Consider the following 24,195-nt stretch of genomic DNA (forward strand, 5'->3'; position numbering starts at 1 on the left):
CAAGAGCAGGTCAGTGGCTGGCAACTTTGCAGCGACTAGCTCAGTTCCTGACTCCCCAAATCCTGTCCATCTTCTACAAGGAATAACTCAGGAGTGTGATGGAATACTCCCCACTTGCCTAAATGAGTGCAGCTCCAACAAAGCTCAAGAACTTGACACTTGCCAGGACAAAGCAACCTGCCTGATTGGCACCATATTTACAAACACTCACTCCCTCCATCACCTTCGACATTCACTCCCTCCACTACCATGTCACAGTGACGGAACGGCGTACTATCTGCAGGATGCAATGCAACAATACACCACGGCTCCTTCGACAGCACCTTCAAACCTGCGGTATTTACCACCAAGAATGACAAGGACAGCAGATATTTGGAAACACCACCACCTGGAAGTTCCCTTCCAAGCCACTCAACATGCTAACTTGGACATAGATCACTTTTCCTTCATTAACACTGGGTCAAAATCCTGGAACTCACTCCGTAATAGCACTGAGGGTGTACAAACGGCACGTGGGGTGCAGCTAATCAAGAAGGTAGCTCACCACCACCTTCTCAAGGGCAGTTAGGGAAGGGCAATAAATGCTGGCCTAAGCAAGGATGGATACGCTCCGTGAAGGAGTATTGGAAATGCCGCATGGCTAATAATGATTGTGTCCACTTTTGAAATTGATGATAAATGATGTATATTTTACACAGTATGTTTGATGATTGATATTTGTCAAGCTTTTTAACAGAATATTCTCAGAGGATAATTGTCAATGCATACTTTATATTTGATAATGCACGGCTGATTGTACTGGAATCATAACTAATATTGAAATCTTCCTACTTCACGGAATGACTGGATTTTAACGGCACAGAAGGAGGACTTTCGACCTGTCATGCCTGTCACGGCTCTAACAATGAACATTATGATCTGCTGCCACTGCCCTGCGTTTTCCCCGTACCCCTGCACATTGTTCCTTTTCAAATGAAATTCTAATGCCCTCTTGAATGCCTGGATTGAATCTGCCTCCGCCCAGCTTCCAGGCAGTGCATTCCACCCCCGAACCCCACTCGTTGTGTGAAAAAAGTTTTTTTTCTCACGGTCACATTTGCCTCTTTTGCAAATCACTTTAAACCTGCGCCCTGTCGTCCTTCATCCTTTTACGAGTGGGAATAGTTTCTCCCATCTACTGTGTCCAGCCCCCCTCATGATATTGAACATCTCTATCAAATCTCCTCTTAGCCCCTTTCTCTCCAAGGAGAATTATCCCAAACTCACCAATCATTTTTCATAGCTGAAGTTTCTCACCCCTGTCAGCATTCTTGTAAGTCTCTTCTGCACTCTCTCCAATGTGTTCACATACTTACTATAATGTGGCTCCCAGAACTGTACACAATATTCCAACTAAGGTCTAATGAGTGTCTTATATAAATTCAGCATAACCTCCAAGGTCTAGTATTATATGACCCTATAAATAAAGCTAGTTTACTATATGCAGCATTGACTGCTCTCTCCACCTGTCCTGCCACCTTCAATGATCTATGCACATATAAACCCAACTCTTTCTGCTCCTGCACACACTTCAAAATTTCACCCCTAACTTTATATTATCTGTTCATGTTCTTCCTACCAAAATACATCACCTCACACTTCTTTGCATTTATCTTCATTTGCCACCTATCTGCCCACTCCAACAACTTGTCTACGTACCCTTGAATTTCCACGCCATCCTCCTCGCAGTTCACAACACTCCCAAGCTTCGTCTCATCCGCAAACTTTGAAATTGTCTCCTGCACACAAAGATCAAGATCATTAACATACATATGAGGAAAAGGACTTGCCCCAGTATCGAGCACTGGGGAACTCGACTACAAACTTTCCTCCAGCCCTAGAAATATCCATTAACCATTACTCTCTAACATACCCTTGATAATTAATAACATAAGCTTGTCAATTGTCAAAACCAATTCGATTATTGAGTACATACTGATATAAAGCCATTTAAAGTTGAATGTACATGCTTTATAATTGATTTTAAACATTTAATAATTTATTGAACATGATTAAAGTTATACAATTGATAATTGATAATACAGGCCTGTAAATTTATTTTACATGATGCATAATTGGTATTGCACGTTTGATAATTTATATCTCACGATCAATAATTGTAGGCACTTGCTTAATTAATGATGAGATATGGTTGATTATTGTTTATTGATAATTCAAATTTAAGATAGATAATACTCAGTTGATAATTGACAATACTTGCTGTTGAAAGATGAGGTATACTACACTGATAATTAATCTTTCAGATCGTTAACTGGTTCTGTCATTATCAATATCTGTCCCTAAATTTCCTTATATATCGATGCCCTTTCTGCCCTTGTAGTTGTCATTATGTGTCCTTACCTCTCACCGTTTGTGTTAATGAATGCACCCGTCTGCTTCATATTAGTTTTTATTTGTCTCTTCAATGCCAGTGTATGTCACTAGCTGTCCTTATCTGTCACTCTCAATGTCAATGCGTGCTCCCAATTGTCACTTTATGTGTTACCACCAGCTCCTATCTTCCGCTGTGTCTGCCAGTCCATGTCTCTACACATCACTTTGTGTGCCCGTCTCCATTAGTGCATGTTCATGTGCATGTCAATACTTGGCGTTGCCTCGGCTTTTGTATAACAATTCCTGGCTTTCTGCAATGTACCCGGTACTACCAGTCCCACTATGACGCTTTGCCGAGCAGCACATGTCCTTACCTGCCTCTGTGTATGACAATATTTGCTCTGAATAGTTCCTGTGCATCTCCATACGTGCCCTCACCTCCTTCTTTGTTTGTCCGTACCTGCTACTGTATGTCAACATCTGACACCATTTGACCTGTTTGGCTTAATAGTTGCCTCTATCTATCTTGAACTTTGTCAGTGCGTGTCAAAACCTATTACTGTGCCTAAGAGTAATGGCGAATGTCTTTATTTATTCATTAACGGGATGTGGGCTTCGCTGGCTGGGCCATCATTTATTGCCCATCCCTATTTGCCTTTGGGAACGTGGTGGTGAGATGGCCTCTTGAATCCTTGGAGTCCATGTGGCGGAGGAACATCCACAGTGCTGTTAGTGAGGGAGTTTCAGAATTTTGACCGAGGAACACTGAAGGGAAGGTGATATATTTCCAAGTAGGATTGCGAGTGACTTGGAGGGGAACTTCCAGTTGGTGGTGTCCCCGTCTATCTGCTACCCTTGTCCTTCTAGGTGGCAGTGGCCGTGGGTTTTGGAAGGTATTGCCGAAGGAACCTTGATGGATAGCTGCAGTGCATTTTGTAGATGGTACACACTGCTGTTACTGTGTGCTGGTGTTGGAGGGAGTGAATGTTTGTGGATTTGGTGCCAATCAAGAGGGCTGCTTTTTCCTGGATGTGTGGAGCATCCTAAGTGTTGTGGGAGCTTCACTCTTCCAGACAAGTGGGGAGTATTCCATCACACTCCTGATTTGTGCCTTGTATATGGTGGAGAGGTATTGCGGATTCATGAGGTGTGTTACCATCCACGGGATCCCCAGCCTCTGATCTGCTTTTGTAGCCACAGAATTTATATAGCCAGTCCAGTTCAGTTTCTTTTCCTGTGTCTTTTTCACTATGTACCATTGTGTATCTTAACTTCTGTCCCTGCATGTCCCTGCGTAGCTCACTAGCACGTCCAAGCGTCCGTTCGTATGTCAGTGGATGTACCCACCTGCACATCTGCACGTCAGCACCTGTTCCTCTCTGAAGTTATGTGTGTCCCTGTGTGCCAGTACCTGCCATTGTGTGGGTGGAGTACTGTTATAGAGAGCGAGGCAGGGGAGGGTACCAAAGAGAGAGAGAGAGGGAAGTTCCAAGTGGAAGAATGAAGAGACAGTCCTAAATGAATTTTACTTGCATCTGCATACGTGTTTTCGGCGGGAGGTGGGGTGGGGGATTTGGGACGTGGGCCGGGGCGGGGGGGGGTGGGTGATGGCGGGTAGGTGGTGGTGGTGGAGGACGTGAAATAGGGCTGCAGCCCAGAAAATCTTCTCCCCACCCAACCCCGAGATCAACCCCTGTAGGGGAGCAGGCGCCGAATTCGGCAGGCTGGGCCTGTCATATGCAAATAAACAATTCAGGTTAATTGAGCTTGTTAACGATGCAATTGGCCCGGTTAACCGGCTTCCCACGCCATAACATGGCCGGCATTGACATTTGGGCCGAGGTGGGCAGGCCATACGTCAAAACTAAATGTTTGTAAAAGGGCGGAAAGGAAGGTGGTGCTATCTTCCTGGGGTGCAGTTTGCGCATTGGAAGCAGAATCCCCACCCCTAAGAGCATGCTCCATTTCTTCCTTCCATACTGATGTCCAGGATCCACCACCCCGACTTCTCCCCCAGCATCTCACCGCTCTCTAAGCTTGCCAAACCATCCGTGCCCCCATACTCCAGACTTACCGCCCTCCGGGATTCCCTGGCCTGCTTTTTGGCGCTGGTTTTAGTCCTGGCAGCGCCCACTACTAAGCACCTTGCACTGCTGGGACTGCTGGAACTGCTGACCAATTCAATTCACCTGCAGGTGCTGAAGGCAGGACTTCCTGCTTAGTGAGGGGCAGAAGTCCCACTCTGAGCCAATTTAGCCTGCCTGCAGAATGTTATGGCTGCAGGGCAGGCTGGTGCGGAGGGAGAGCAGGCTGGGTTTTGAGTTTGGCGGGGAGGGGGAGGAATTCTCAGCATTTGATGATTCGCACCCAAGTATAAAATGTTCCCAAGCAGCTCCTCGAAATCCTTTCTGCTCTCTAAATTATAATAGTTTTGCCTAACTTGGGAAATATTCAGTTTAAACAACGCAGCCCTTGAAAAATGACATATTCCCATCCGATGAGTGGAATTGTTCGATTGCCGAGATAGTGACTATGTTCTAACTGCCTGATTGTAATCATATAGAGCCATGAAGCAATGGCAACCTATCGTGTCTGCTCCGGCTAAGAAAAGAGAAAAAAAATAAACTAGCCGCTCAATTTTATTCCCTCTTTCCAACACCTGGTCCGCAGCCCTGCAGGTTAAAGAACTTCAGGTGCCGATCCAGGTACCTTTGAAATTAGTTGAGAGTTTCAGACTTAATCGGAAATTCAGGCCGTGAGTTCCAGACATCCACCACCCTCTGGGCTGAAAATGTTTTTCCTCACGTCCCCTCTAATCCTCCTACCAATCACCTTAATTCTATGCCCCCTGCTGATTTACCCCTCAGCAAAGGAAATAGGCCTTTCCCATCTACGCCTATCCAGGCATCTCATAATTTTGTACACCTCTATTAAGTTACCCCCTTAGCCTCTCCTGTTCGAAGGAAAGCAACCCCAGGTTCTCCAATCTCTCCTCATAGTTGCAATTTTCCAGCCCTGGAAAAAATCTTGAAAATCTCCTCTGTACTCCCCCCAGAGCAATTACATTCTTCCAGCAACGTGGTGCCCAGAACTGTGCACAAGACTCCAGCAGTGGCCTAACCAGCATTAAATACGATTCCATCATTATATCGCTGCTTCTGCGTTCAATACCTCGTGCAAAAAAGGGAAGCAGCCCACATGCTTCCTCCACCACCATATCCACCTGTCCTGCCACCTTCAGGAGCCTGTGCACATGTATTACAACGTCTCTCACTTTCCCAACCCCTCTCAGTATCCTCCCGTTTATTGAGCATTACCCTTGCTTTGTTTGCCTCCCCTAAATATCTTACCTCACTCTTTTTTTCTGGATTGAATTTCTTAACCTGATGTATATATCGCCCGTCTTTTGAAGAAACATTGGCAATTTTGGGTTGCTGAGCAGTTAAATAATCACCACGGATGATAGATATCAGCAGGTCTAAACCCATCCGCCCTCTCAGTACGTACCACGGACTCAAAGTCCAATATATTTTCCTCTGGCCAGAACGTTTTGGAATTGCATCTTGACGGAGAAATTGAGCTCCAATTCTGCATTGGCAGTCAGTAAGCTTTTAATCTTGCTTGGGCGTTGAATGCACTGTAATCATTTAAAATAATAAAATAAAAAGGTTCATTTGTCCTGCCTGATTAAAAACAACTGCAAACATGACTATTGGTGGTCTCAGTATCGTAACCTGTCGTCAGATAACTTTTTTTGCACTGAAAGAGATGCAATTATTTCGAGAACGTATTGAAGAAAGAAACGTTTATTTTCAAACTTCTCTTCACAGTGTACCATGTTAGTTAGAGAGCATCTAATGCCAGCAATTCTGTAGGTCACCAAGATATTGTTGCCACATGCATTCACTCAGCGAACTCCAGCGAGACATTTGAACAGAGTTGGACACATCAATCCTAGATGTGCCTTTTGAAGTACAGGAAATATTTAAATGTCCATGTCCATGTAAACGTGACTGTGGCAAAATCACTAAAACGTGAAATCCTTAAAATGTCAGTGGCTTAGTTTACGTTGTTTCCGCGCTGGGCTGGGGAAAAAAAAGATTATGAACACACAGCCTCACCTTCAGCATCTTTCTCTGCTGAGTACTTCTATCATCAGACACAATCACACTTACAGTCTCTCTCACGCACTCTCACACACAGATATACACACAAACTCTATTTCTCTCTCACGCACACACACACGTACACACACACAGGTAAACAAACTCTCTCTCACGCACATACAAACACGCACAGGGAAACTCAAACACACAAACACGCAAACTCACAAGCGCACAACCTTTCTCTCATACACACTCACAAACACACGCACTCTCAAACTCACACACACTCATATACATGTATACACAAATAAACACAGACACACAAATACTGACTAATACACAAACGCAAACACACTAGCTGACACACATAAACAATTTCACAAATACACACACTCACATAAACATATTCACGCACACACAATCTCTGTCACACACATTCACAAATACGCAGAAAGATAACTCGCACACAGCCAAACATAAAGTCGCACACGCATACACCCACACACACGCATAAAAATACAGAGACACAAGCTCTCGAACTAACACACACACACAAAAACTCACATACAAACTCTCTTTCACGCACACAAGCACACCAGCTCGCATCCTCTCATTCATATAAGCACACACAGGCTCACCTTCAGTGACCTCCCTTTGCTGGTAAATGCTATAATTACACTGACGTAACGCACACACAACTTCACATTCAGCTATTTTGATCTGTAGCTAGCCGTCATAACCACAAATACACACACGGCCACACGTTCTCACATTCAGCAATCTCCCTCTGCTGGCTACTGTCAGAATCTCACATTCGCACACAAAGACACACACACACACACTCACACACATACACAATCTCACCATCAGCAATGTCTCTCTTTTCTCTGTCTGGTGCTCCCCGGTCTTCATTTTGTTCCCTTATTCGCTCTCTCCCTCGGTCTCTCACTCTGTAGCTGTCCTTTGCTTGTCTGCTTAACCTCTTCTTTCTCTCTCTTTCTCTCTCCCTCTCTTTTTCTCTCTTTTAATTTGCATGTTAGTCTCGCTGATACCTTCTCCCCCTCGATTAATCTGTTAATGTTAAATGTTAAAACCATGGGAATTCATGCAGCTAACCAGATAGTGCAAGACTCCAGATGTTGGTGTTTGTGTCCTCGTGTCAGGTACAACTGTTACAATCTCGGTAGAGACTAATACCGTTAAAAGAGAGGTATACATTTCTCAGCAAGTGATAGGAAAAAAAAACACAGGACAAGATTTCAAGTTTTAAGAATTTTGCTGTAGCAAACAAGCTAAAATCAACTTTAACTAAACATTTCATAATAGGCAACAAATTCACGAAACTACAGAAAAGACTAATCCCCATCAACTAAGCAGCTGAATGGAAGCGTTTGTACCTGGCACCACTCTCAGCAGGTTTATCGCCTTCTAGATTAAGTCCCGCACTCCTGCCGGCTGTGCTAGGGACCCACTGCTCCTTGCCACACCAGGGTGAGCCTTCCAGTTTCCAGACACTATGGGCTGAAAGGCCTCCCCCGTGTCGTTAAAATTCTGTGAATCTTTGATAATTCTCTTCACTTGGCCTTCTGAGTATCCCTGACCGGACCTCCAGGTAAAGGACTACGAGGTGGCGACTCCTTGGTCGCTCAATCTCCCCAAATCCCATCTCATACGTCTTCTTATTTCTGGACAGAACACCGACTCTCTCAAGAACCCTGCTGTCAGAGCAGTAGCCTCTCTGCTTCTCCACCCATCAGCATCTCCCCCCGCTCTCCGCCCAGGTCTCTCTGCATCTGAGGGCCCGTGCCCAGTAATACCAGCTAGCCCTAGTTTGCATTAAGTTATGAAAACATATATATTTAATTTCCTGCCCCATACGCCCCCCAGCTTTGCAGGAGATTTCCTTGACCCTAACACACCAGGAGGAGCCTTCGAGTCCCCTTCTAGATTTGCTTCAATCAGCTTTTGACTATCACTGAATTTACCTTCAGATGCAAGTCCATCTCCGGTCCTTAAATCTCCACAAGTCCCGTATCTTCCGCCATCTTCGTTCCCGACAGACAACCAAGTCTTAAAAGAACCCTGCCCTCACCACAGAAGCTTCCCTGCTTCGTCACCCAGCAGCATCTCCCCATCTCTCCCTTCGGGTCTCTCCGAATCTGAAAGTCTGTGTCCAGAATGAGCAACGGCCCCTCATTTGTGTCGCTTTATTTCCTGCAGTAACTGGGCTTGGCCTATTTGCCCATGACAATCATCTCACACGGGCATATCTCCGGGCAGTGCTCCATGCAACATCACCATCCTCCATTCCATCACATTCTTCATTACCTTAAATAAAAAGAGACATAGCCACCTTAGCAAGACTTGCGCCGGCGAGATGCAAAACGTGTCATTTACACGAAACAACGTCTACTGCATTCTCTGCTCGCAATGCCGACTCCTCTACATTGGAGAGACCACACGCAGACTGTCTGACCACTTTCCGGAATACCTTTGGTCTGTCTGCAAGCATGATCCAGACCTCCCTGTTGCTCACCGCTTCAACACCCCATCCTGCACTCATGCCCACATGTCCGTCCTTGGCCTGGACTTTTTTGCCTTCTGGATCTAATATTGAGTTCAACAACTTCAGATCATTAAATCTATCCTCCACCCTCTCCCCTCTTTTACCCCATTTTTAAATATTTATCTTTATTTTTTATATTTTAATCCAGTTATTTTTATTTTTATAGATGATTGAGAGTGTTCAGCTACCAGCTCCCTCCCGAAAGTGCAGACACATTGTTGTTATACTGGTGGTAATGGGCTGAGGTGCCGCTGAGGTGGGCAGAGGTGCTGGGGTTGAGGTGCTTGTGAGGTGGCAGTGCTGGTTGGGCAGATGTCTTCTTTAGATAGAAGATGGACTGGAGGAGGAGGAGGAAGATCGAGAGATCGAAGGAAACGTTTCCTAACACTTTGACTAGAGAGCGGAATGCTTTTATCACAAGCTGTTACGGGTCGGAATTTATTTTGTCTAATTAGTTAATGTAACATATCTGAACTATTGCTTCTTTAAAAACTACTCAATAAGCTACCTCAAAATTAAACACGAATAGTCCACTGTCTAGCTTAGATACCTGTGGGCCCGAATCCAAAAATTTTAGGAAGGACAATAACATTGCAGTCGGTACAGGGAAGATTGTGAGGTGATTTCATTGAAACACACAAGATTCTTAAGGGTTTTCAGGGTAGACAAAGGGGTTGCTTGCCTTGTCTGGCCAATCCAGAAAGCGGAAGCAGAATCTAAGGAAAAAGGGTCAATAATTACCGACTGAAATGAGGGCAAATTTGTACAATCAAATTCTCATAACTTTTTGTAATTCTCTACCTCAGAGAGTTATGGAAGCCACTTCCTTGAATATATCCCAGGATAAAATTGGCGAATTTTTGGTCTCTGAGGAAGACAAGAGTGCTCAGGTGTGAAAGTGGCCTTGAAGCCCAAGTTCCACCATGATCATATTGAATGGAGCATCAGGCTAGAGCTCCACATGGGCCACTGCTATGCACATTCATCAAGACCTTATGTGCAAATTATTTGCAAGAGCATTGGAATCTGAACGAGAAATTACTTTTGAGAAGTTTCACTGTCAGCATCAATGATTTGGAAATACTCCGTGTGTCAACACACCACCTCTCTTCCCCTAAAGAGTCTCCACCATTTTCATCAAACATTTGATCACTGGTTACAATATTTATTGCTGTAGATCGGTGTCAAATTCTCTCTGGCAATTGCTCTTCTGAGGCACTTAGTGATGGATTGGTTTATTAAAGTTTCTCTGAATGCTAGTTGTTTTATTTTGCCTCCAATTTTCATTATATTTTCACGCTTTGTCTTTCAATCTCCTCTATTGCCTCCCTATACCCTACCTACTTTATTTTACTATATAATTTTTCTCCATTTCTCTTTCTTTCTCCTCAAGGTTATCGCATTCCTTCTCCCCCTTTCACTCATATCTCATTTTATCATTCGATTTATCACCCACATTCTTCATCCCTCTCTCTTTACTTCTTCTTACCTGTCTTTGGCTTCTTCTTTCTCCAACTCTTTCTCTTGTGTTCTCTTTCTCTCTCTGTCCTGCCACTCTTTCCCGCTCTTTCCTGCTCTCATTGTCTATGATTGTCTCTGCCCTTTTCGCTCTCGCATTCTCTTTCTTTCTCGCTCTTTTTTCCGTGATTTCTATTTTACTCATTTCTGCTCATGTTTACATGCTTTCTCCCTTGCACTTGTTCATTTTCGCTCCGAGTTTCACTCTCTTGCGTATTCTTTCTTCCACTCCTTCCTCCCCGCCACTCCTCCATTTTATTCCCTTTATTACACGCCTTTTGAACGTTGACAATGTTCAACCTCTCTGGTACGAGTTGCATGGGCATCAGTAATTCACTATCTACAAAATAGCCACAGCGGCAGCCCTGCTAGAAGTTGTTGGCTGACAGGCCACGTTTGTAACTGTCTTGTTAAACTGGCAAGACAGGCACCTGGTTCATATTACTCTTTAACCGTTTGATATTCCACTTGATGTCACGGTCTGTTTCTATGTTTCTCTGGCTCTTGCTCCCTCAGCCATCATGTTTCCTTCCATTGGATTTGGGCATGAAGAAGCGGCAGCTACAAGCATAGCCGCCTTACAGAGCTTTGCATTGGAAACACAATGTTAACTAAAACATACCATGTACTAAGATAAATGCAAAACACTATGGATGCTCTCAATCTGAAACAAAAACAAAAATAGCTGTAAAAACATTAGCAGGCCTTCATCAGAGAGCCATATGGACTCGAAACGTTAACTGTCTTGCTCTCCGCAGATGCTGTCAGGCCTGCTGAGTTCTTCCAGCTATTTTTGTTGTTGATACCATGTACTGACATGTTTCTGCGCCTCGACAAAATCATTGCAAAAATGCAGCTTAAGGGAGGCTCTCTTTAATGAAAACCTGGGGAACATTTCCTACTTTTCTCTCACATCACCCACGACTGAAGTGATAAGTTTTCCAATCGATAGAGCGAGAGGATGAGGACCTATTCCCCAGGTTGATCAGCACAATTTGCCCTCTTAAAGAGCAGCAGATTGTAGAGTTGACCACGTACCTCAGGAACTGAGCTGACAATCTGGTTTATATTCCACAAGTGTATTTAAGAGCGCGCTGCCCAATTATGTGTGCAACTACCTGAATCTACCATGAGAGATGGTTTTCAATCAAGTGAGCTACCCTACATCCTTTCAAAGAAAATGATTAAATTCTCCAGGCATTTATCGATGCTTTCACAACATAACATTTCATCAAACATAATTATTGCAAAACCACGCCCTTGGTAATAACCGAAGTTTTCAGTGTGATAAAAGTTTGGACATCAGCCTACAGTGGAATGGGAAGTAACCAAAAAGTGACAGTGAAGCAAATCTAACGGCAAGCCATTATTTAATAAAAAATACAACTGTCTTTTCAGTTTGCTTCTTTCAAATGAACCGTACACAAAACGCAAGATTACATGTCAAGCAAGCAATCGGGATGAAAAGTGGCCTTTTGGCCTTTATTGGAAAGGGATTGGAGCGCAGGAAGAAAAAAGTCTAGCTAAAGTTGTGCAGTTATTTGGTGGTTTCGGATCGGTAGAAATGTGCACTGTTTTGGGATTCTTATTCTATGGAGGATACCCTAACTTTGGAGCCTGTGCAGTAACCATTCAGTAGATTCGAATGACAGCGTTTTCCTATTATGAAAGGCTGAGTCAATTATGTCTACATGATCTGGAGTTTAGAAGGATGAAAGGTGATCTCATCGAAATACACAATATTTTGAAGGGGCTTCTCGGGGTAGACCCAAGAGCGATTTCAACTGGCAGGGCAATCCCTTGCATAGGGGAGCAGTCTCAGGCTGAGGGGCCTATCATTATGGACTGTTATGAGGAGAAACGTCTTCATTCAAAAAGTTGAACTTATTGGAGTTCTCTCCACAGACGGTTGTAAATGCTATATCGTTGCATATATTTAAGGCTGAAATTTGCAGACCTCTTCAGCCTTCTTCTTTCTAGGTCCACCAAGGAATCAAGGGGAGCAGGTGATAAAGTGGTGTCGAAGCCGAAGGCTCGCCACAATCTTAATTAATGGAGCATCAGGCTAAAGGGGACATACGGACTGCAGCTGAGCATTTTTCTCATGTTCTTCCATTAAAATTGCATGCGAGTGTGTTGAGGTCTGAAAGAGCGCCTGAAAGAGCTGGGAAAGTTCAGATTTAGCGCTCTTCTAATGAGCAAAATACATGAGGCGCCTCAGAGGCTATACTTCACCCAATCTCTTTCTGCCTAGCCCTTTGCTACTTCAAACAGCTTGACTGAATCACTTTACACCTTCAAGCAGTGCCAGGGCAGCATTCATTACTTCAGCTCCACCTCATTCTAGGGATGTAACAGTGGAAGGAAACACAGACATTTGAATTATCTGACTCCTTCTTGTTGCAGCTTTATCTAATATCGCGGGAAGTGCCTGCATCTCAGGACAATGATGTCGTAAACACACCTTTCACCATGAAGCGGTATGCTTATGATATTGTTCATCCCCCCTTAGGAAGGTATTTGATGAGCGCTCAGGAACGCCCTACTTTGTTAAAAGCGCTGCATAAATGCGAGTTATATTAATTTTCCCACACCTTTTTAAACATCTTTTCATTATTACTCTTTCTCTCTTCCTCTCCCTGACAGTACCCCTCTTCTCCTCGCCATCCCTCTACCCTGCCTCATTTTTCTCTTTTTCTTTGCCTTTCCTTCTTTGTCCCTCATACCATTTTCCTCTCTCTTTATCTTGCCTTTCATCCTTCTCCTCCCCCTTAACATTCTCGGCGTCAAACCCTGCCTCTCTCTATTTCTCTCTCGATTGTATTTTATTCCTTCATGGGATATTTCCATTTCTGGCAAGACCAACATTTCTTTCCCACTCCCGCTTGAGAAGTTTGCGGTAAGCTACTGTTAGGCAACTCCAGAATTTAGATGGGATTCTTAATCTGACACTGCATCATTATTTCTGTCTCTCTTTATCTCTGCATGTCGATGTTTCTGTCTCTCCCTCTCCTTCTCTTTGTATTATTTCTCCATCAGGTTCTCTCTATATTAGACTGTGAATTTATATTTTTCTCTCTCCTTGCGTGGTCTCTCTCTCTTTCACTTTCCCCAACATTCACATTCTCTGTCGCTTTCTGTGTCTGCCAGTTTTTTTTTCTCTCTCTCTGTCAAAGAAAACAGCTGCTAACAGTGGACCAGGCACGGAGGCTGTTCCAGGACTTGTAAAGCCATGCACAGGTAGAACTGGCCCAAGGGATGTCCAGGACCGGGGACCAATGGATGCTTATTGACGCGCTGCTAGGAGGCCGGCAGTCCAAATGTTAATAGACACCAGAGCGTCCATTTCCATTACGGACCTGGACCTTCCATCTACATGTGTTTCAGTTAAAATGACAAGACTAAGTGGGGTGCATATGCGGGGGAGGAATAGTGAATTCACAACCTGAAAAATGGGTGGTTGACAGTCCCTATCCGGATTTGGGTAGGTAAAAATAATGAAGTGATCACTATGGAAATGTATATTCTAAAAAGGATTAGAAGCAGTAATTAGCCCACAGGGTAGTAAGATTATTATGCAAGGTCCACTTAAGAAGAATCGAACACCGACTCTTCTCACTCTTCTCTGCATTGTGGCCACAGTGATGAAGTTAAACCTAGATTAATGGAAGGAACATTGGCAATGGGGCTTCCTTTGTCGGCAAGTTGCCAGAGTTTGGGCACAACACAAACATGATTGTGGTAAGATTAAAATGATTCCATTAATATTCCGGGGCCAGAAGACCCCCGAGGAAACAATATACCAGGAAATCAGAGGAACATAATGCAGAGTGGAACATCATACAGAGCCTAGAGCAGGATGGGATAGTCAGGAGGAGTCAGTCCAACACCTATTTTCCTATATGGCCCGTTCAGAGGCCGGACGGGTCGCATTGATAGACAATTGACTGTACAGCTGTAAATAAGATAACACCAAAGGAACACCCAATAGTAGCAACCCCTGCAACCATATTTAACAACCTAGGACAGTGCCACTCCATTTTTTCGGTGATAGATACAGCAAATGGGTTTGGGCAATACCTTTCGATAATCATCTCAGAATAAATTAGCTTTTAAGATATGGCACGGACAATACACCTTGGCTCGCTTGTCACTGAGCTTCCACAATAGCGCAGCCATTTTTCACTGGGTGATTTAAGTTACGTCAAGTCGCACAGAATTAGATGAGGGCAGCGTAGTGGTGCAAAATGTGGACGATCTTTTGATTGCCTCAAAAACGGAAGAGGGACACATAGGGGCGCTAAAACACATTTTTGAATTATTAGAAGCAGCCGGGTTTAAAGGCAGTGCCAAGAAAGCTTATTTCCGAAAATGAAGGTGGAGTACTTGGATTATCTGATATCGTAAGGGAAAGGAGAGACTCCCCGTAGTCGGAAGGAAGCTATAGAAAGAATGCCGAGGTCAGTTGATGTGCGAGGCGTTAGGCAAATCTAAGGGTTGTTTAATTACTGTACGACCAACATGGGGGATTTTGCGAAGTTAGTAGCACCCATACAGGAATTGATCAAATTGGGAAAGCATAACAGAATTGTATCGATTGGAGCGAGAAACAAGTACAGCTTATACAGCACTGAAACTGTCGCTCACTCGAGCGCCAGCGTTAGGCTTGTACTGTATCGGCAAAGTGTTTCATCTGTTTACCCACAATGAGGTCGGGTTTTACATTGCGGTTCAGAACCAAGACCACGGGGATCGGATCAGACCTGTTGGGTATTTTTCAACGAAGCAGTCACCTGCAGCTGGCGGGATGCCTCGGTGCATAGCAGCTGTGCTTATTGGACCGTGAGAGCCTAAGTGCCAAAAGTAAAAACTGGAGACTTAGAATCGAAAACAAAACATGTCAAAGTAGAATTACTCAACAACAGGCAAAATAAGAACGTTTTCAGATAGTAGGCGAGCGGCTTGGGAAGCTATGCTACTTTCGCGAGTGAAATCGATGGTAATAATTCGTGATTCAGGGACTAACCCAGCAGAGGGGTTGCTGTCAGAAGAGAAGGGACAATTAATTAAACTCGAGCATGATTGCTCGCGGGAGGTAAATGAGGAGATTCTAACGTCACTGACGAAAAATGAGTTAGAATATGCAGATCTGTCCCTGTTGTTGGATGGGTCCCGAAGGTATGTGAATGGTCTCCCGTGCACTGCGTGGGCGGTGGTAGATGGAGAAGGACAGAAAATAGACAGGTAATTTATCAACTTAATTTGCAGAGTTCGTGGCACTGATAGATGCTTTGCATACAGCGCAGGGTAAAAGGTAGAATATTTATCCTGGAAGCAGGTACACCTTTGTGTTAGTACATGATTATATGGGAGCCTAAAGCCACAGGGGTTATGTCACGTCGGGAGGAGGTCGGGTGCAGCATGAAGCGACAATTCGTGACCTAGTAGAAGCTGCTAACCTACACTTGAAGCAGTAGTAATAAACATAAGTAACCATCGGAAGGTATCAGACCCCGTCCAGTTGGGCAACCAGCGTGCAGATAAAGCGACTAAAGGAGCCACAGCTACCGGCCCAGCGTATCCGGTGGAGCTAACGGTGGCTGGGTTAGTGGAGGTAAAAGTAGCGGATTTGCAGAGATGCTACGAAAGAGGAGCGATAACAGTGGAAGGGGAAAAGTTGCAATGGAAAGCACGGATGGGGTGTGGCGGAAAGAGCCTGATGAGAATATACCATGGGAACTCGCCTCATGGAAGGGAAGACCTGTTAGGACGGGTTGGGAAGATGCTAGTGGTGGCGGGGAATGGGAAGAGATGTAGCTAAATATTGCCAGTAATGTCTAATATGCGCCCAACATAATTCAGGTAGGCCCATCAAAATTCACATCTCGCACCAGCCCCGGCAGAGTGGTCCCTGGGAAAAGATGCAAATAGATTTTAAAGGACTCCTCCCGCCGAGCCGAGGGAAAAAACTATTGCCTGGTTATTATTGATGAGTTCACGTGATTGGTAGAGGCTTTCCCCACAATGGATGGCTCAGCTAGAACCGTGGCCTGGATAATGTTAGAAGAAGCAATTCCATGCTAGGGAATAAACGTGCAGATGGTTTCAGACCAAGGTACGCATTTTACGGGGCGCGTAATCAAATAAATACCAGGGTGGGCAGACTTATTGCCCAGCATTCTTATGGGACTTCGGGTGACGCCACAGAAGAGCGGGGTTAATTTCATACGAGTTGATGACAGGCAGAGCATTGAGGTTGCTAGGAGACATTACAACTGGCAGCGAGGAAGTGGGTCCGATGAGGGATAGAATGAAGCAGTTGTCTGGGAGCTGTGTCCACAGCTTCACGGACTAAGGCAGGAAGCCCGGGGTCAGCAGATTATACGGCTTTGGAATGGGAAGTCAGATCGGATCAAGCTGAAGTGCCTGGTGTAGGGTAGAAAGTTAAGGTCAAAATCGCCCCAGAGAAACCAGTGTTCACACCGAGGTGGTTGGGACCACATAAGGTCATCATGACCTGTGATGGGTGCGCATGCGTGGACTGGAGGGGAAAGGGGCTTTGGAAATACTGGTCACAACTGAAGCGTTTTATTAATAAATTTTTGTCCACAGAACTAAACTAAACAACCGCCCGGTGACGAGTGGGACGGTTATCTGCTTAAGTTCACAGAATGTTAATTGTAATGTCAACCTTCGTCAGCATGGCGATGGTGACAACAAGTTCGAGAGGATCATTGCTCGTCCTGCACCGGCGGATGGACTTTGGTAGAGCACGGACAGTGCCGAATGTGACACACAACAGGGAACGCTAAATGTAACAGTAGAAGGAGTAGTGTTCTTGGATTGTACTAAGGGTTTGCTTCACATCGGGCATGGATGAATCAGGGAAATGATGCATGCAAGAAGTTAGTGTGGGCTGTTTGTGAAAGATGGCACTCATGTCAAAATCCCAAATCCACCTACTATGTGTTTTAGGCATAAGGAATGGGCAGGGCAGTACAACTTTGTCCGCCAGTTAGACAGCCACGTTTATGTAGCGTGTTTAACATTGCACAAAACCATGGTTAATCACTCTCACGATGGGGATTCTAAATTGAATATTTGTAGCACAAATAATAACGATATGCTGACTTGGGGAAACAGTAACCAGAGTTGGAGATGGGAGGCCCGCTGAAAGGAGGAGATTACTACCACTGCCCAACCACCTCCCACGACTACACTTATAATCCATGCAGAGGCAATCAAAGCCTCTCAAAACACGCCAACCCACCCTCCTTGTCCAGAAATGTATCCAGGGCCGACAAATGGTCTCGTATTGATCAATCAAAATAAAGTTCTATTTGATAACGGACACCATGAGCTGATACCCGTAGTCTTGAACACATCCGGTGTCGCCCTGCTCCAGTGATGCTCAACTCAGACCCAAGCACTTTATATGGCTCTGACGGGCCAGTTGATGTCTGAAGCGGTTCACTTTAACGGCGGGATGCGCTCAGGCCCGGAAGGAAACCGTGACAAGCGCAACCTGCTGAATGATGCTGCCAAAATATTCAACACTTGGACATCAATGGTTAATTCCATTGACCTAGCAACTGCTGATCAGAAGGTACATATCCTGAGCTTTAAGCCTAAGGAGATTTTAGAGTGGAGACAGGGAATTCATGACACCCAATTAAATACAGACCAGGCCATGACATGGTTAGTCCAAAGCCTGGCTACCGTGCTCGAAAGTCATGCGGGGACTAGCACAAAAATGTTTGAAATAGGGGAAAATATTTCAGATGAAACAAGCAGAAATGATGTTTGCAGCACATACGGATCTTTGGCATGGAACAAGCCCGAGGGAATTTAAGACTGAGAGATCAAGGGGCAGTCCCTTTATGGGTAACTAATTAACATGTATCTAATCTTTCACGAAACAGGGATCATGACTTGACTGATTACCAGTTCAGAGGATTAACACACGCATATAGAATGAATGTTGAATGAATGTACAGTGAATGGTAATATGCTAATAGGCATTGTATTAGTAATAAAAACAAAAAACTGCGGATGCTGGAAATAAAAAAACAAAAACAGAATTACCTGGAAAGACTCTGCAGGTCTGACAGCACTGGCGGAGACGAATAAAGTTGACATTTCGAGTCCTCATGACCCTTCAACAGAACTGAGTAAAATTAGGAGAGGGGTGGAATATAAGCTGGTTTAAGGTCGAGGGGTGGGGTGGGGTGGTGGGGTGGGGTTGGGGCTAGGGACAAGCAAGCAGTGATCGGAGCAGATAATCAAAAGATGTCACGGACAAAAGATCAAAGAGGTGTTGAAGGTGGTGACATTATCTAAGAGAATGTGCTAATTAAGAATGGATGGCAGGACACACAAGGTGCAGCTCTAGTGGGCGTGGGGTGAAATAAGACTAACAGGGCTTAAAAGGTATGAATTTAAAATTAATGGAAATAGGTTGGAAAAGAAAAAACATATATAAATTATTGGAAAAAAGAAAAAGGAGCGGGAAGAAACGGAAAGGGGGTGGGGATGGAGGAGGGAGTTCAAGATCTAAAGTTGTTGAATTCAATACACAGTCCGGAAGGCTGTAAAGTGCCTAGACGGAAAATGAGGTGCTGTTCCTCCAGTTTGCGTTAAGCTTCACTGGAACAATGCAGCAAGCCAAGGACAGACATGTGGGCAAGAGAGCAGGGTGGAGTGTTAAAATGGCAAACGACAGGGAGGTTTGGGTCATTCTTGCGGCCAGACCACAGGTGTTCTGCAAAGCGGTCGCCCAGTTTGCGTTTCGTCTCTCCAATGTAGAGGAGACAGCATTGGGAGCAACAAATGCAGTAGACTAAGTTGGGGGAAATGCAAGTGAAATGCTGCTTAACTTGAAAGGAGTGTAAGGGCCCTTGGACGGTGAGGAGAGAGGAAGTTAAGGGGAAGGTGTTGCATCTTTTGCGTATGCATGGCGTGGTGCCATAGGTGGTGGTTGAGGAGTAGGGGGTGACGGAGGAGTGGACCAGGGTGTCTCGGAGGGAAAAAAAAATCCTACAGAATGCGGCCAGGGGTGGGGCGGGCGGGTGGGGGGTTGGGTGGTGAAGGGAAGATGTGCTTCAGCGTCAGAGAGGGGAGGTCAGGGGCAATAGTGAATACACGGCCGGGCCTGGGATTGGAAGATGGGGTGGGGACAGAGGGACAGGCAGGGGTGGAGGGTCCTAGATGGGTGTTGGTGTCGATGAGTTGTTGGAGCTTGCGTTCCTTAGCACTTGAGAGATAGAGAAAAAGTTTCCTGTTAAGGCGTCAGATGAGACAAAGAATAAATTGAAACTGGGGGCATGCTCATCTTTGAAAAAGGGTGTGGCGGTGCTGCTGGAGGTAGAGGTCGAGTGTATTCGTATGGCGGCGCATGGCACTGACTGTGGATCTCAGATTGCGATAGGAAAAGCAGTCCGAGAAACTTTTTATGTCCCGGAGATACCTGTAATCCTGGGTGGGTTCGAAACATGAGGGATGGAATTTCAGTTCAAATCCACGTGGGGCAAGTCGAAGACGGAGACAGTCACTGAAAAACGAAATATGGCTGTGTAAGCAGGTTTTAGTAAACACATTGTCAAAACACCAGGAGAGAAATGGAAAGCAATGATCGTGCTCAAGGCAAAAGAGAGATACGGAAATACTTTCGGAGACAAGGGCAGTACTTGTTCAAGGTGGGCATTTCTTGAAGAGTGGTGGCAGTTTGGGCCCTTGGACGTTGAGGAGAGAGGAAGTGAAGGGACAGGTGTTGAATGTTTTTCATATGCATGGGGAGGTGCCATAGGTGGGGGTTGAGGAGTAGGGGGTGATGGAGGAGTGGACCAGGGTGCCCCGGAGGGAACAATCCCTACCGAATGCTGCTGGGGGGTGAAGGGAAGATGTGTTTGGTGGTGGCATCATGCTGGAGTTGGCAGAAATGGCGGAGGATGATCATTTGAATGCGCAGGCTGGTGGGTTGATAAGTGAGGACAAGGGGGACCCTGTCATGTTTCTGGGAGGGAGGAGAAGGCGTGAGGGCGGATGCGCGGGAGATGGGCCGGACACTTTTGAGGGCCCTGTCAACGACCGTGGGTGGAAAACCTCGGTTAAGGAAGAAGGAGGACATGTCAGAGGAACTGTTTTTGAAGCTAGCATCACCAGAACAGATGCGACGGAGGTGAAGAAACTGATAGAATGGGATGGAGTCCTTACAGGAAGCGGGGTTTGAGGAGCTGTAGTCGAGGGTGCTGTTGGAGTCGTTAGGCTTGTAATGGATATTGCTGGACAGTCTATCACCAGAAATTGAGACAGAGAGGTCAAGGAAGGGAAGGGAAGTGTCAGAGATGGAGCATGTGAAAATGATGGAGGGGTGGAGATTGGAAGCAAAATTAATAATTTTTTCCTGGTCCCGACGACAGCATGAAGCAGCACTGAAGTAATCATTGATGTACCGGGGAAAGAATTGTGGGAGGGCGCCGGAGTAGGACTGGAACAAGGAATGTCCCACATACCCCAAAAAGAGACAGGCATAGCTGGGGCCATGCGAGTACCCATAGCCATACCTTTTGTATGGAGGATGTGAGAGGAGTTAAAGGAGAAATTGTTCAGTGTGAGAACAAGTTCAGCCAGACGGAGGAGAGTAGTGGTAGATGGGGATTGTCCGTGTCTCTGTACGAGGAAGAAGGTAAGAGCCCTCAGACCATACTGGTGGAGGACGGAGATGTAGAGGGATTTGACATCCATGGTGACGAGGAGGCGGTTGGCGCCAGCGATCTGGAAATTGTTGATGTGACGTAATGTATCAGAGGAATCAGGGATGTAGGTGCGAAGTGAGTGAAGAAGTGGAGCGAGAAGGTAGTCAAGAAAGAGAGAAATGACTTCCATGATGCAGGGACATGCTGACAGGATCGGTCTGCTGGGACTTTCCTGTTTGTGGATTTTAGGTAGGAGGTAGAAGCGGGCCGTCCGATGTTGCGTGAAAATCAGGTTGGAGGCTGTGGGAGGAAGATCTCCAGAGGAGATGAGGTCAGTGACAGTCAGGGAAACAATGGCTTGATGTTCAGTGGTGGGGTCATGGTCCAGTGAGAGGTAGAAGGACGTGTCTGCGAGTTGATGCTCAAACTCCACGAGGTTGAGGTCCGTGCACCAGGCAAAACTGCACCACCCTTGTCAGCGGGTTTGATTACAATGTTAGGGTTGGACCTGAGAGAACGGAGTGCAGTAAGTTCAGAGAGAGACAGATTAGAATGGGTGAGAAGTGCAGAGAAATTGCGACGACTAATGTCATGCCGACATTTCTCAATGAAATGATCAAGAGATGGTAAGAATCCAGAGGGAGGGGTCCAGGTGGAGGGAGAATATTGAAGGTGGGTAAAAGGATCAATTGAACGGGGAGAGGACTCCTGCTCCAAGCAGTGAGCACGGAGATGAAGGCGGCGGAAGAAGAGTTCAGCATCGTGCCGAGCCCGAAATTCATTTAGATGAAGGCGTAAGGGTATGAAACTAAGTCCTTTGCTGAGCACTGAACGTTCCGCGTCGGAGAGGGGAGGTCAGTGGCTATAGTGAATACACGGCCGGGGCTGGGATTGGAAGATGGGGTGAGGACGGAGGGACAGGCAGGGGTGGAGGGTCCTAGATGGTGTTGGTGTCGATGAGTTGTTGGAACATGCGTTCTTTAGCACTTGAGAGAAAGAGAAAAAGTTTATTGTTAAGGCGTCGGATGAGACAAAGAATAAATTGAAACTGGGGGCATGCACAGCTTTGAAATAGGGCGGGGCGGTGCTGCTGGAGGGAGAGGTCGAGTGTGATTATATGGCGGCGCATGGCACTGAGTGTGGATCTCAGAAAGCGACGGGAAAATCAGTCTGAGAAACGTTTTATGTCCCGGAGATACCTGTAATCCTGGGTGGGTTCGAAACATGAGGGATGGAATTTCAGTTGAAATCCACGTGGGGCAAGTAGGGGACGGAGACAATCACTGAAAAACGAAATATGGCTGTGAAAGCATGTTTTAGTAAACACATTGTCAAACACCAGGAGAGAAATGGAAAGAAATGATGGTGAACAAGGCAAAATAGAGATACGGAAATCCTTTCGGAAACAAGGGCAGTACTTCTTCAAGGTGGGCGTTCCTTGAAGAGTGGTGGCAGTTTGGGCCCTTGGACGGTGAGGAGAGAGGTGTTGAATGTTTTTCATATACATGGGGAGGTGCAATAGGTGGGGGTTGAGGAGTAGGTGGTGATGGAGGAGTGGACCAGGGTGCCCCGGAGGGAACAATCCCTACCGAATGCTGCCGGGGGGGTGAATGGAAGATGTGTTTGATGGTGGCATCATGCTGGAGTTGGCAGAAATGGCGGAGGATGATTGTTTGAATGCGCAGGCTGGTGGGGTGATAAGTGAGGACAAGGGGGACCCTGTCATGTTTCTGGGAGGGAGGAGAAGGCGTGAGGGCGGATGCGCGGGAGATGGGCCAGACACTTTTGAGGGCCCTGTCAACGACAGTGGGTGGAAAACCTCGGTTAAGGAAGAAGGAGGACATGTCAGAGGAACTGTTTTTGAAGCTAGCATCATCAGAACAGATGCGACGGAGGCGAAGAAACTGATAGAATGGGATGGAGTCCATACTGGAAGCAGGTTTTGAGGAGCTGTAGTCGAGGGTGCTGTGGGAGTCGTTAGGCTTGTAAATGATATTGCTGGACAGTCTATCACCAGAAATTGAGACAGAGAGGTCAAGGAAGGGAAGGTAAGTGTCAGAGATGGAGCATGTGAAAATGATGGAGGGGTGGAGATTGGAAGCAAAATTAATAATTTTTTCCTGGTCCCGACGACAGCATGAAGCAGCACTGAAGTAATCATTGATGTACCGGGGAAAGAATTGTGGGAGGGCGCCGGAGTAGGACTGGAACAAGGAATGTCCCACCTACCCCAAAAAGAGACAGGCATAACTGGGGCCCATGCGAGTACCCATAGCCATACCTTTTGCATGGAGGATGTGAGAGGAGTTAAAGGAAAAATTGTTCAGTGTGAGAACAAGTTCAGCCAGACGGAGGAGAGTAGTGGTAGATGGGGATTGTCCTGGTCTCTGTACGAGGAAGAAGGTAAGAGCCCTCAGACCATACTGGTGGAGGACGGAGATGTAGAGGGATTTGATGTCCATGGTGACGAGGAGGCGGTTGGTGCCAGCGATCTGGAAATTGTTGATGTGACGTAATGTATCAGAGGAATCAGGGATGTAGGTGCGAAGTGAGTGAAGAAGTGGAGCGAGAAGGTAGTCAAGAAAGAGAGAAATGACTTCCATGACGCAGGGACATGCTGACATGATCGGTCTGCTGGGACTTTCCTGTCTGTGGATTTTAGATAGGAAGTAGAAGCGGGGCGAACGATGTTGCGTGAAAATCAGGTTGGAGGCTGTGGGAGGAAGATCTCCAGAGGAGATGAGGTCAGTGACAGTCAGGGAAACAATGGCTTGATGTTCAGTGGTGGGGTCATGGACCAGTGAGAGGTAGAAGGACGTGTCTGCGAGTTGATGCTCAGCCACCGCGAGGTTGAGGTCAGTGCACCAGGCAAAACTGCACCACCCTTGTCAGCGGGTTTGATGACAATGTTAGGGTTGGACCTGAGAGAACGGAGTGC

The 24,195-nt window shown here is 45.9% G+C and overlaps 1 protein-coding gene across 3 annotated transcripts in view; it reads left to right on the forward strand.

Moving 5' to 3' along the window:
- LOC144672033 (NACHT, LRR and PYD domains-containing protein 3-like) overlaps nt 1-24,195 on the forward strand; it is a 1,181,600-nt gene that overhangs the window by 802,004 nt on the left and 355,401 nt on the right. The window lies entirely within an intron of this gene.

This window comes from Cetorhinus maximus, chromosome 35 (assembly GCF_964194155.1).
Source record: "Cetorhinus maximus chromosome 35, sCetMax3.hap1.1, whole genome shotgun sequence".
Classification (NCBI taxonomy): domain Eukaryota; kingdom Metazoa; phylum Chordata; class Chondrichthyes; order Lamniformes; family Cetorhinidae; genus Cetorhinus; species Cetorhinus maximus.